Source organism: Erinaceus europaeus, chromosome 17, assembly GCF_950295315.1.
Source record: "Erinaceus europaeus chromosome 17, mEriEur2.1, whole genome shotgun sequence".
Lineage (NCBI taxonomy): Eukaryota > Metazoa > Chordata > Mammalia > Eulipotyphla > Erinaceidae > Erinaceus > Erinaceus europaeus.
Genome location: NC_080178.1, coordinates 60,785,904 through 60,796,520, shown reverse-complemented (window position 1 = coordinate 60,796,520; position 10,617 = coordinate 60,785,904).

The window sequence follows — 10,617 nt, the reverse complement described above, 5'->3', positions numbered from 1 at the left end:
CCCTAGCCTATTTCCATCTTCCCCTAGTGGGGCAGGGCTCTGTGGGAGTGGGGTTCCATTCTGTGTTTCTCGGTCGACTCCATTTTGTACACTGGGCCAGTAGCCATCCTTTTGAAAAGGCATCCATGTTGCGGGGCCAAGGAGTTAGAGAGGCCACAGGAGATGCAGGAGTAAGTGGATGGGTGCTGGGATTCACACATGGCAGTTTTCCCCTTGACTGTAGAGCCACCCTCCTGGAATCTTGAGTTGCTGTCATCGCAGTGAATGGGATATGGAATGATGTCTGTGACATTTGGATTTCATGCTGAAGTCCCTGCTGAGGTGCATTCTGCTTTGCATCCACAAGGGGGCGACGACAACAACACAGCAACACATGCTGCTGGAGAGACTTGCCTCCATGCGAGGCTACAGGTTCTCACTCCGTCATTTTCTTTAGGAAGTTTACAGATAATTGACAGTCAACTCAAATAGGCTTCCCCAGGCTCTCCTTCATTTCCAGTGCATGGGAGGAGTGTCAGGGGAAGTCACTCAATCGGTAAAGTGCAGGCCTTGCATCCCTGAGCCTCAGGCTCCCCCCCCCCCCCCCCGCCGCCATGGTGGTCCTCTGACTTCTCTGACTCTATTTAACTTGCTCCTGTCTCCTGAAGCAAATTCTCCAAAAGTTAAAGAGAGAGAGAGAGAGAGAGAGAATCAAGTGCAGGGAGCTGTGCTGGAGCTCCTTGGGAGGATTTTAAAACAGCTCAATTCTTCTCCGTCCTTACATGACCAGCTTTCACTGTTCAGTGCTCTGGAGTCAGCAAAGCCTGATTCCCTGTCTAAGTCCACAGCAGGCTACCCTTCTTCTCTGTATTAAGCTGGACTACAGGGGCAGGTGTCTATTTCTCTTGGAATCTACACACGAAATGGTTGTACTAATTGATAGATGTGTTCTATCTGAGACACTTGCACTTCATGCAGGATTCTCGGCTGAGGTGCATTCTGCTTCAAGTCCACAAGGCGGCGACAAAACCACGACAACACATGTTGGCTAGACTTGCCAAGATGCAGAGTCCCAGGTTCTCATCTCTCCATTTTTTTCCCCAGGAAGTTTCCAGAAAATTGACTTGGACATATTTGCTTTTCCATGCTCTCCTTTATTTCCAGTGCATGGAGGGAAATGTCAGGAGAAGTCACTTAAATGGTAAAGTGCAGACCTTGCATCCCAAGCGCCTCTGGCTTCCATCAGGCTCAGGAGTTGCTGTGTTGTTCTGACTTCTGTCTCTAGTCTAACTTGCTCCCTGTCTCCTGAGGAGGAAGCAAATATTCTGAAAGAAAAAAGAGATAAAGGGAAAGGGAGGGAGATGACCTGGGAGCCACTCGTGAACCAACTTCTCCAGAATTTGTTGTTACTATCCTTTCTACTGTATGACGTTCTCACAGGAGTGAAGTGGTATCTCACTGTTCTTTATCTGCGTTTCTATCCCCCACCTTTTGGCACTTAAAAAATACTACCTTTATTTTGGGGACAAAGGAACCCTCCTGCACTGCTGGATGGAATGTAAGCTGGACTAACCTCTGTGGAGAGCAGTCTGGAGAACTTCCAGAGGGCTAGAAGTGGACCTGTCCTATGACCCTGCAATTCCTCTCCTGGGGATATAGCCTAAGGAACCAAACACAACCATCCAAAAAGATCTGTGTATACCTATGTTCATAGCAGCACAATTTCTAATAGCCCAAACCTGGAAGCAACCCAAGTGTCCAACAAAAAAGAGATGGCTGAGAAAGTTGTAGTATATATGCATAATGGAATACTACTCAGATATGAAAAATGATGAATTCACCTTCTTCACCTCATCTTGGATGGAGCTTGAAGGAACTGTATTAACTGAGAAAAGTCAGAAAGAGAAGGATGAATATTGGATGACCTCGACTCATAGAAGTTGAAAAATAAGAACAGAAAGGGGAAATACAAAGCAGAACTTGGACTGGGTTTGGTGTATTGCACCAAAGTAAAGAAATTTAAGGGGTGGGGGTGGGCCTCAGGTCCCGGTGCATGATTGTGGGAGAGGAGCTAGGTGGGGAGTTTTTTTTTTTTTTTTTTTTTTTTTAGAAAACAGAAAGTTTACACATGTACCAACAGCTGTATTTACTATTGAATGTAAACCATTAATCTCCCTTCCCTTAAAAACACTATCTTTAGCATGTAAGAGATCCTACCATCCAACCAAAAAGAGGTGTGTACTCCTATGTTCATAGCAGCACAATTCATAATAGCTAAAACCTGGAAGCAACCCAGGTGCCCAACAACAGATGAGTGGCTGAGAAAGCTGTGGTATATATACACAATGGAATACTATGCAGCTGTCAAGAACAATGAACCCACCTTCTCTGACCCATCTTGGACAGAGCTAGAAGGAATTATGTTAAGTGAACTAAGTCAGAAAGATAAAGATGAGTATGGGATGATCCCACTCATCAACAGAAGCTGACTTAGAAGATCTGAAAGGGAAACTAAAAGCAGGACCTGATCAAATTGTAAGTAGGGCACCAAAGTAAAAACCCAGTGGTGAGGGGTAGACATGTAGCTTCCTGGGCCAGTGGGGGGTGGGAGTGGGCGGGAGGGATGGGTCACAGTCCTTTGGTGGTGGGAATGGTGTTTATGTACACTCCTAGCAAAATGTAGACATATAAATCAGTAGTTAATTAATATGAGAGGGGGAAATCAATTGTATGTCTCAAAGTTTCTCAAAAGACAAACTGAATCTTTTTAATATATAGGCTATGTATCTGATATGCGGACTCTCTCAAAAGCCTAGACCAAGTAGATTAGAAGCATCCAATAGCACAGCTATATACAAGATACTGGGTACTGTACAGCAAACTATAACAAAGGTACTTTTCAAAGTTAACCCAATTAACAAATAATGTGATGATAATATTAACTATCGATTGTCTTTTTGAACCCTAAGACAGCAGGAACCTCACATCTTCACTATAGAGCCCCTACTTCCCCCAGTCCTGGAACCCTTGGATAGGGCCCACTTTCCCGTATGCATCTCCCAATCCAAACCAAATAATATTGCATCCGCCGATCACAACCTAACCAAAGCAACGATTGCCACCTCAACATGCTTTACCTCAGACTGTATCCAGAGACTTCACGTGTGGAATGACAACCCTTCAGCTTCATTACTCGGGTGAGACCTTTCCTTTTATAGTACACTCTAATTTCATCTCAGGTAATTCACTTTCTAACAAAGTCCCATAACCTAGAGATACACCAGTTTCTGTGAGAGAGAGCTTATGTGCACACGTATCCATAAACTACTGCAAAATATATACCTGAAAGCAGAAGTACACTAGAGTTTGCAGTGAGTACCTCCCTAACACTTCCTCTCCACTATTCCAAGCTTGGGATCCATGATTGCTCAACATATTGTTTGGCTTCATATGTTAACTCTCTTTTCAATCACCAGGTTCCAGATGCCACCAGGATGCTGGCTAGGCTTCCCTGGATTGAAGACCCCACCAATGTGTCCTGGAGCTCAGCTTCCACAGAGACACACCTTACTAGGGAAAGAGAGAGGCAGACTGGGGGTATGGACCGACCAGTCAACGCCCATGTTCAGCGGGGAAGCAATTACAGAAGCCACACCTTCTACCTTCTGCAACCCTCAATGACCCTGGGTCCATGCTCCCAGAGGGCTAGAGAATGGGAAAGCTACCATGGGAGGGGGTGGGTTATGGGGATTGGGTGGTGGGAATTGTGTGGAGTTGTACCCCTCCTACCTTATGTTTTTGTTCACTAATTATTTCTTAAATAAAAAATTTAAAAAAAAACCAGAAAAGTTTACACATGTACCAACAGCTGTATTTACTATTGAATGTAAACCATTAATCTCCCTTCCCTTAAAAACACTATCTTTAGCATGTAAGAGATCCTACCGTCCAAGTTCTGCATTCTACCGCTTTGAAAAGACAAAGTAAAACTTTTGGCTGGAATCTTCCTAGAGAAACAACTGAGAGTCAAAACCTGTGTTGCTTGGAGGAAGCCTCACCAACCCCCTGTGATGCCATGATTTTGTCGCCACCCTGTGGACGCACAGCATAATGCACCTCAGCTGAAATTTGTTTGAAATCCACACATTCAGTATCAAGTTAAAGCAGTGAATGACAAGAACGCCAGCATATGGGCAGTTGTCTCCATAGCCGAGGGCAAGATTGCCAGGTGTGAATTCGAGCACCCCCATGTGCTCCCTGCTGCTGTGGCCTTTCTAAATCCTTGGCCTCACTATATGGGTCTCCTTTTCAAAAGGATGCATATTGGCCCAGTGTGAAAAACGAGTCTACCCAAATATGCAGAAACAAAGTCCCACGCCAACACCCTGAGAATCTCTAGTTTATGGTGGTTCTGGAGATTAAACTGGTACCTCCGGGGCCCCTCGCCGGAAAGGCTTCTTTGCATAGCCAGTTCCAGCCAGCATATTATCTTTTTTTCTTTTTCTTTTATTTTGAGACACTGATAAATCAGATTCCAAAGTCCTAGGGTCCTTGGGGTGGGCTGATGCTCCCTGCAGCCCTCAGGAGCATCCAAAGGTTTGAAGCTTTGAGGCACAGCCTGGGTAGTGGCCCAAAGGGTCTCTTATACACTTGGCTTGAGAGTGGCTTCAATGTAGCTCCCTGCACTTGTTTCTCTAGGTCTCTCTCTTTCTCTTTTGGAGGATTTGCTTCCTCCAAAAGGAGACAGGAGCAAGTTAGATCAGAGCCAGAGAGGCCAAAGCACCACAGTGGCAGGGCTGGGGGAATGGAAGCCTGAGGCTCAGGGAGGCAAGCCCTGCACTCTACCACTTAAGTGACTTCCCCGACATTCCTCCCAGGCACTGGAAATGAAGGGGAGCCTGGAAAAGCCCATATATATATATATATATTTTTTTTTAAACCATAGCACTGCTCAACTCTGGCTTATGGCAGTGTGGGGGATTGAACCTGGGATTTGAGAGCCTCAGGCATGAAAGTCTCTTTGCATAACCGTTATGCTACAGCCCCACCCAACAAAGCCAATATGTTTAAGTCGACTGTCTGCAGACTTCCTAGAGAAAATGAATGAGAGTGAGAACCTGAAACTGCATGGAGGCAAGTCTCTCCAGTAGCATGTACTGCCATACTCTTGTCGCCACCTTGTGGCCACACAACAGAATGCACCTCAGCACAGTCTCTGGCATTAAGTACAAATGTCACATTCTTCTTCTTCTAGCGTTTGTCCTTCTTCCGTAGCCAGTCAACAGTGTCAGGTTGAGCCTGATGTAAAGTTTCGAGACCTCCTTTGAATCTGGAGAGGTGGCAGTCGTTGACTGTGTGGGTCATAGTCTGTCTGTAGCCGCAGGGGCAGTTCGGGTCGTCACATTGTGATGACAGAACTCCATGTGTGAACCCCAGCGCCCAGCCACCTACTCCTGCATCCCTGCTGCGGTGGCCTCTCTAACTCCTTGGCCCCACTACACGGGTGCTTTTTCAAAAGGATGGATACTGCAAAATGGAGTCGACTCAGAAATGCAGCAAGAAAGTGAAACTGACTCCAGCTCACTTTGCCATGAGCTCTAAATTCAGAGTCCTTGGGCGGGATAATAACGGTCACAGAGACCCGAGGTCCTCATATCCGAGCCAAGCCCTGTGCTCTATTGTTTGGTTTATTTCACCTGCCACTGTCTGGGAATGGATAGGGAAACTTGGAAAGAAAATATTCAAGTTGTCTGGCTGGAAAAGCCCTAGAAAAAGGACAGAGGGGGCGGGTATTTAGCACCATGATTTGACCCAGGTTTGAGCCCCCACTCCACACCTGCAGGGGGAAACACTTCATGAACAGTGACGCAGGTCTGCAGCTCTCTCTCTTCCCTCCCCATCCCTCTCAATTTCTCTCTGTCTTGTCAAGTAAAAATTAAATAGAAAAAAATGGCTGCCAGAAACAGTGGATACATATAGCTGACTCTAAGCCCTTGTAATAACCTTAGTGGCAAACATAAAATAATAAAATAAAATAAAATAAAATAAAATAAAATAAAGCAAAAGGAAGGAGAGCATGAGAACTTGACACTGTGCATGTGGAGGACAGCCTGGCCCACAGCATGTGGTATTTCCCTGGGCCTTTGACATTGCCTGACTTCTATTGGCTCTCTGTCCTGCAGGTGTGGGTGCTTTTCTAAAGCTCATCCCATAATAATGACTACCTCCTGGTGCTCTCTAAAACGCTCCCTTCACTCGTGGGGGAAATAAACAACAAAACTTCCTCGTTAGGTGACCTCTAATTTTCTGACATAATTTTGTGAGAGAAACAAGTGATGAAAACACAATGGCCATAGCCTCAGATAGTCCTGGAAAAGTGGGGTTCAGGATCCCCGGACCCTAGTCTTCCCTTAAAAACTCTCTCTTTCCGAGTCATTTATTTTCTCCCTACATAAACAAACAAACAAACAAATTCTTGGAAAAGAATCTGACAAACTTGAAGCAACCATGCTATTTAGAGGTAAAATACTAAAGATTTAGACCCAATGAAAAGTTTATTCCAGGTGTGATTAAGGCTGAGAATAAAATAGGGAAGAGGATTCAAGGAGGGGCCACAATCTCTGGCCTTTGTGTGTTTAAGCTTGAACTAGCCCCTTACTCATCAAGTCTGATTCTAAGTACACAATCTACCTCTCTTCTTTGAGATAAAGTTTGCATGTCTTATCCATGGAGTCTTTCATGAGTCTTACGATGTGACATTAGTGAACAGGCCGGAATTTGGATATTGATTCCTAGGTCCGTTTTGGAGTTAGGACCAGACTCCTGCAACAGAGTGACGATGAAAGGCCAGCTATGTGAATAAGGGCAGGAGACTGGCATACTTTAACAATGACTCTTTAGTTACTATCAGGCCACCCCATCAGCTGGGATCCTAGTCAGGGAGTCCTGAGAGTCCCACACAGATATAATGGGCCTAGACCTCGAATAAATCCCTCTTTCCATTGTTACCAGTCATCTCCATCAGGAACAACATAATAGACCCCTTTGTGGGCCGCCATAGGGCCTTGCCCTCAACTTGAATCAATAATGGCAGAGAATGTTCCATCCTCTGAAGGGAGGCTGGACAACACACTCTATCTGCCACCTGAGGAAGATGGGTCCTGAAATTGGGCAGCTTGGAACATTCCTACTCATGACCACAGAATGTGACCTCAGGTGCAGAGGTCACATAGGCTCCTAAGCAGAATATGGGCCCTAGATCAAATCGATGGGGTTTATAGTCAACAATATTCATACACCTCTCCTATATTTGGGAGCTACTCTCTTCCCTGATCCAGCTTTCTAGTCCTTTTTCCAGCCATGACATCATCTCCCCAGATAATAGCTTGGGTCCACATCTGCATATCAGATGTCAGGCTCAGAAAAAGAAGAAAGAAAGAAAAAACCTATTATAGTCATGGGCCCTTTGGAAAATACCCAAAATAGGCCTACTAACTATCTACAAAACAGAGACCCCCCCAACTCTTCATCTGCACTATTCCAGCCTTTAGGTTCATGATCAGTCAACACTTTGTTTGACTTTATATGTTAATTCTTCTCTCAGTCACCAGGTTCCAGATGCTACTATGATGCCAACTAGACTTCCCAGGGTAGGCAACCCCAATGTGTCCTGGAGCTCCCTGTCCCCAGAGCTCTGCCCCTCTAGGGAAAGAGAAAGACAGACTGGGAGTATGGATTGACCTGTCAACGCCCATGTTCAGTGGGAAACAATTACAAAAGCCAGACCTTCCACCTTCTGCATCCCATAATGACCCTGGGTCCATGCTCCCAGAGGGATAAAGAATAGGAACGCTATCAGGGGAGAGGATGGGATACAGAGTTCTGGTGGTGGGAATTGTGTGGCGTTGTACCCCTCTTATCCTATGGTTTTTGTCAGTGTTTCCTTTTTATAAATAAAAAGAATTAAAAAACCAGCTCTGTTTTTAGACTTTTAACATTACCTTAGAAGATGTGTGTCCCAGTGGGTGGGTTGCTGTCACTTTGGTCAGAACATAGTGTCTGCAACCCTGCAATTGGCTCAGTGGGTTAAATGTTTGTTCCACAAGCATGAGGTTCTGAGTTTTATCCCCGGTTTGCCTGAGGGAAGCTCTAGTTCTCTCTCTTTCTCTCATAAATATATCTTAAAAAATAGGGAGTCGGGAAGTAATGCACTGGGTTAAGTGCAGGTGGCACAAAGTGTAAGGACTGGTGTAGGGATCCCAGTTCAAGCCCCCAGCTCCCCGCCTGCAGGGGAGTCACTTCATAAGTGGGGAAACAAGTCTACAGGTGTCTATCTTTCTCTCCCTCTCTCTGTCTTCCCCTCCTCTCTCCATTTCTCTCTGTCCTATCCAACAACAATGACATCAGTACCAACAACAGTAAAACAACAAGGGCAACAAAAGGGAATAAATAAATATTTAAAAAATAATAATATAGTTTCTGGCTTCTTACCTAAATACTTCCATTATTCATTGACCAATCTTGTGTGCTGAAATTCAGGTAGGCATAACTTGCACTTGATTTTTTTTAACTTTCACTTTTTAATCTAGAATCTTGACAGGATAGCTTGCTTTTTGAAAGCTTTGCTGAATCCTTCACTCCATTAAGACATACAAGTCTTTGGTGGAGAATGCTGGCTATGGGAACTGTTTAAAGAAACCTTTAAAAGGAAGTGATATTTTCTACAAAGAAATTGTAGCGCTTCATGGTTGATGGAATGAGTTTGCTGCTGCTTCACAGTGACTGCTCAGGAGTAAACTGGTTTGTTTGTTTTCATTTATGTGTCGATGAAAGGCTGGAGAGAGAGAGAACCAGATCATCACTCTGGCACATGTGAAACCCATAACCGAACGTGGGACCTTAAGCCTGAGCATCAGATGTCTTATCTACTTCACCAGCTCCCATGCTGCTATTTATTTTTGTGAAGTCTTTTCATAAAGGTTAGTGTTTGTTTGTTTATGTATTTAGATTTGTGGTTCCCAAGGTCAACTCTGGGTCAACTTTTTCAGACAGAGTAAGAGAAGGGGGGGGAGAGAGAGAGAGAGAGAGAGGGGGGAAGGGGAGAGGAGAGGGGGGGTGAGAGCTATGGACACCGAGTGACGACAGCACTGATACTTCCCTTGGAACCACAGCATTTGCACGTGCTATACTGGGGCCTCAAACCTGGTCTGCATGCAGCCCTCCCAGGTGAGCTAACTTGCCTGCCCTGACTTATTTCTTTATTCATGTATTTATTTATATTGCCCCCAGAGTTATTGCTGGAGCTGGGTGCTGACATTCCTAATCCACCACTTTCTGTGGCCATTTTTTCTTCTGTTTTGTTTTTCCTTTCTATTTGTATTAGATAGAGCAGATAGGAATTGAGGGGGAGGGGGAGGTAGACAGGGAGGAGGGAAATACCTACAGACCTGCTTCTCTGCTTGTGAAGTGCCCCCCGCCCCCCCCCCCGTCCCCCCGCAGGCAGGGGATGGGGGCTCCAACCCAGGTCCTTGTGAGTGGTAGTGTGCGCTTAACCAGGTGAGCCACCACCCTGTCTCCGATTTATTTATTTTTTATGAGAGAGAGGGAAGTAGTGAATAAAAATCATTTGAGATGTTTATACCAGGTTTAAAGGACATCTATAACTTTCAGGTTTAATCCCCCTCCATCTAGTGTTTTCAGGGCCTTGAGGGCTTTTAAGCAAGTTAACTTTTTACTATTGCACGCCCCCCACCATGGCTTACAGATCCTCTCTCTCATGGTCTGTGTGTACTCTGAAAATGTTAACCATTACCCCACCTTTCTTTGTGTGCTGTTATGGTGAGAAAAAGAGAAACTCCACCAGAACTTGAGGTCCAGAGCTTGTGACGTGAGCTAATATCAGGTCGGTGCTGATATCCTCTGTTTGCCTGCATCCCAGACATCGTGGCTTCTGTTAACTGATTCCCCCTGTACAGGAAGAGCGCCACTCAGCTCTGATGCCTGGCAGTGCCAGGAACTGAACCTGAGCTCTCTAGACTCCAGGCACGCATGTCTGACCCTCTAAATGTTGAGAAATATCCCTGGCCATAGCATTTATTACACACACACACACACACACACACACACACACACACACACACACACACACGCCTAATTTTATAACACACTGGTGGGTGTGTAGCAGGGAACAGGAGAAGGGCACAGAGGCTTCCTCTAAGCTCTGCCGGTAGTGTTCTAGACTGACCTCTTATGCAAGAGTCACAACACTCCATGTTTCAGGTAGATGAGCATTTATTAAGGCAAAGCAGAAAAGAGAGGAAAACACATGCAGATCCCAGAGAGATGTGGGGTTTCAGCGGATGCAGGGGACTGGGTGGAGATTTACTTCAGCCTGTCCCCAGGTGCTCAACTTCCGTGTTCACCTGCATTTTACGGCCTCAGCAGTCAGGTCTTAAGGGAGATAACCGGTGTGCAGTGCAGACTCATTGGTGCTTCTGGCCACTCTTCCTGGCTACCTGCAGGATGCAGGTGAAGGAGTTGATAATATTTTTCTGTCTTGGGGGAGAGAAGCCAGGATGGTCCCTCCATGACTGTAGATTTGTCATACTTAAACTCAACAAAGAATTGAGGATAAAAAGC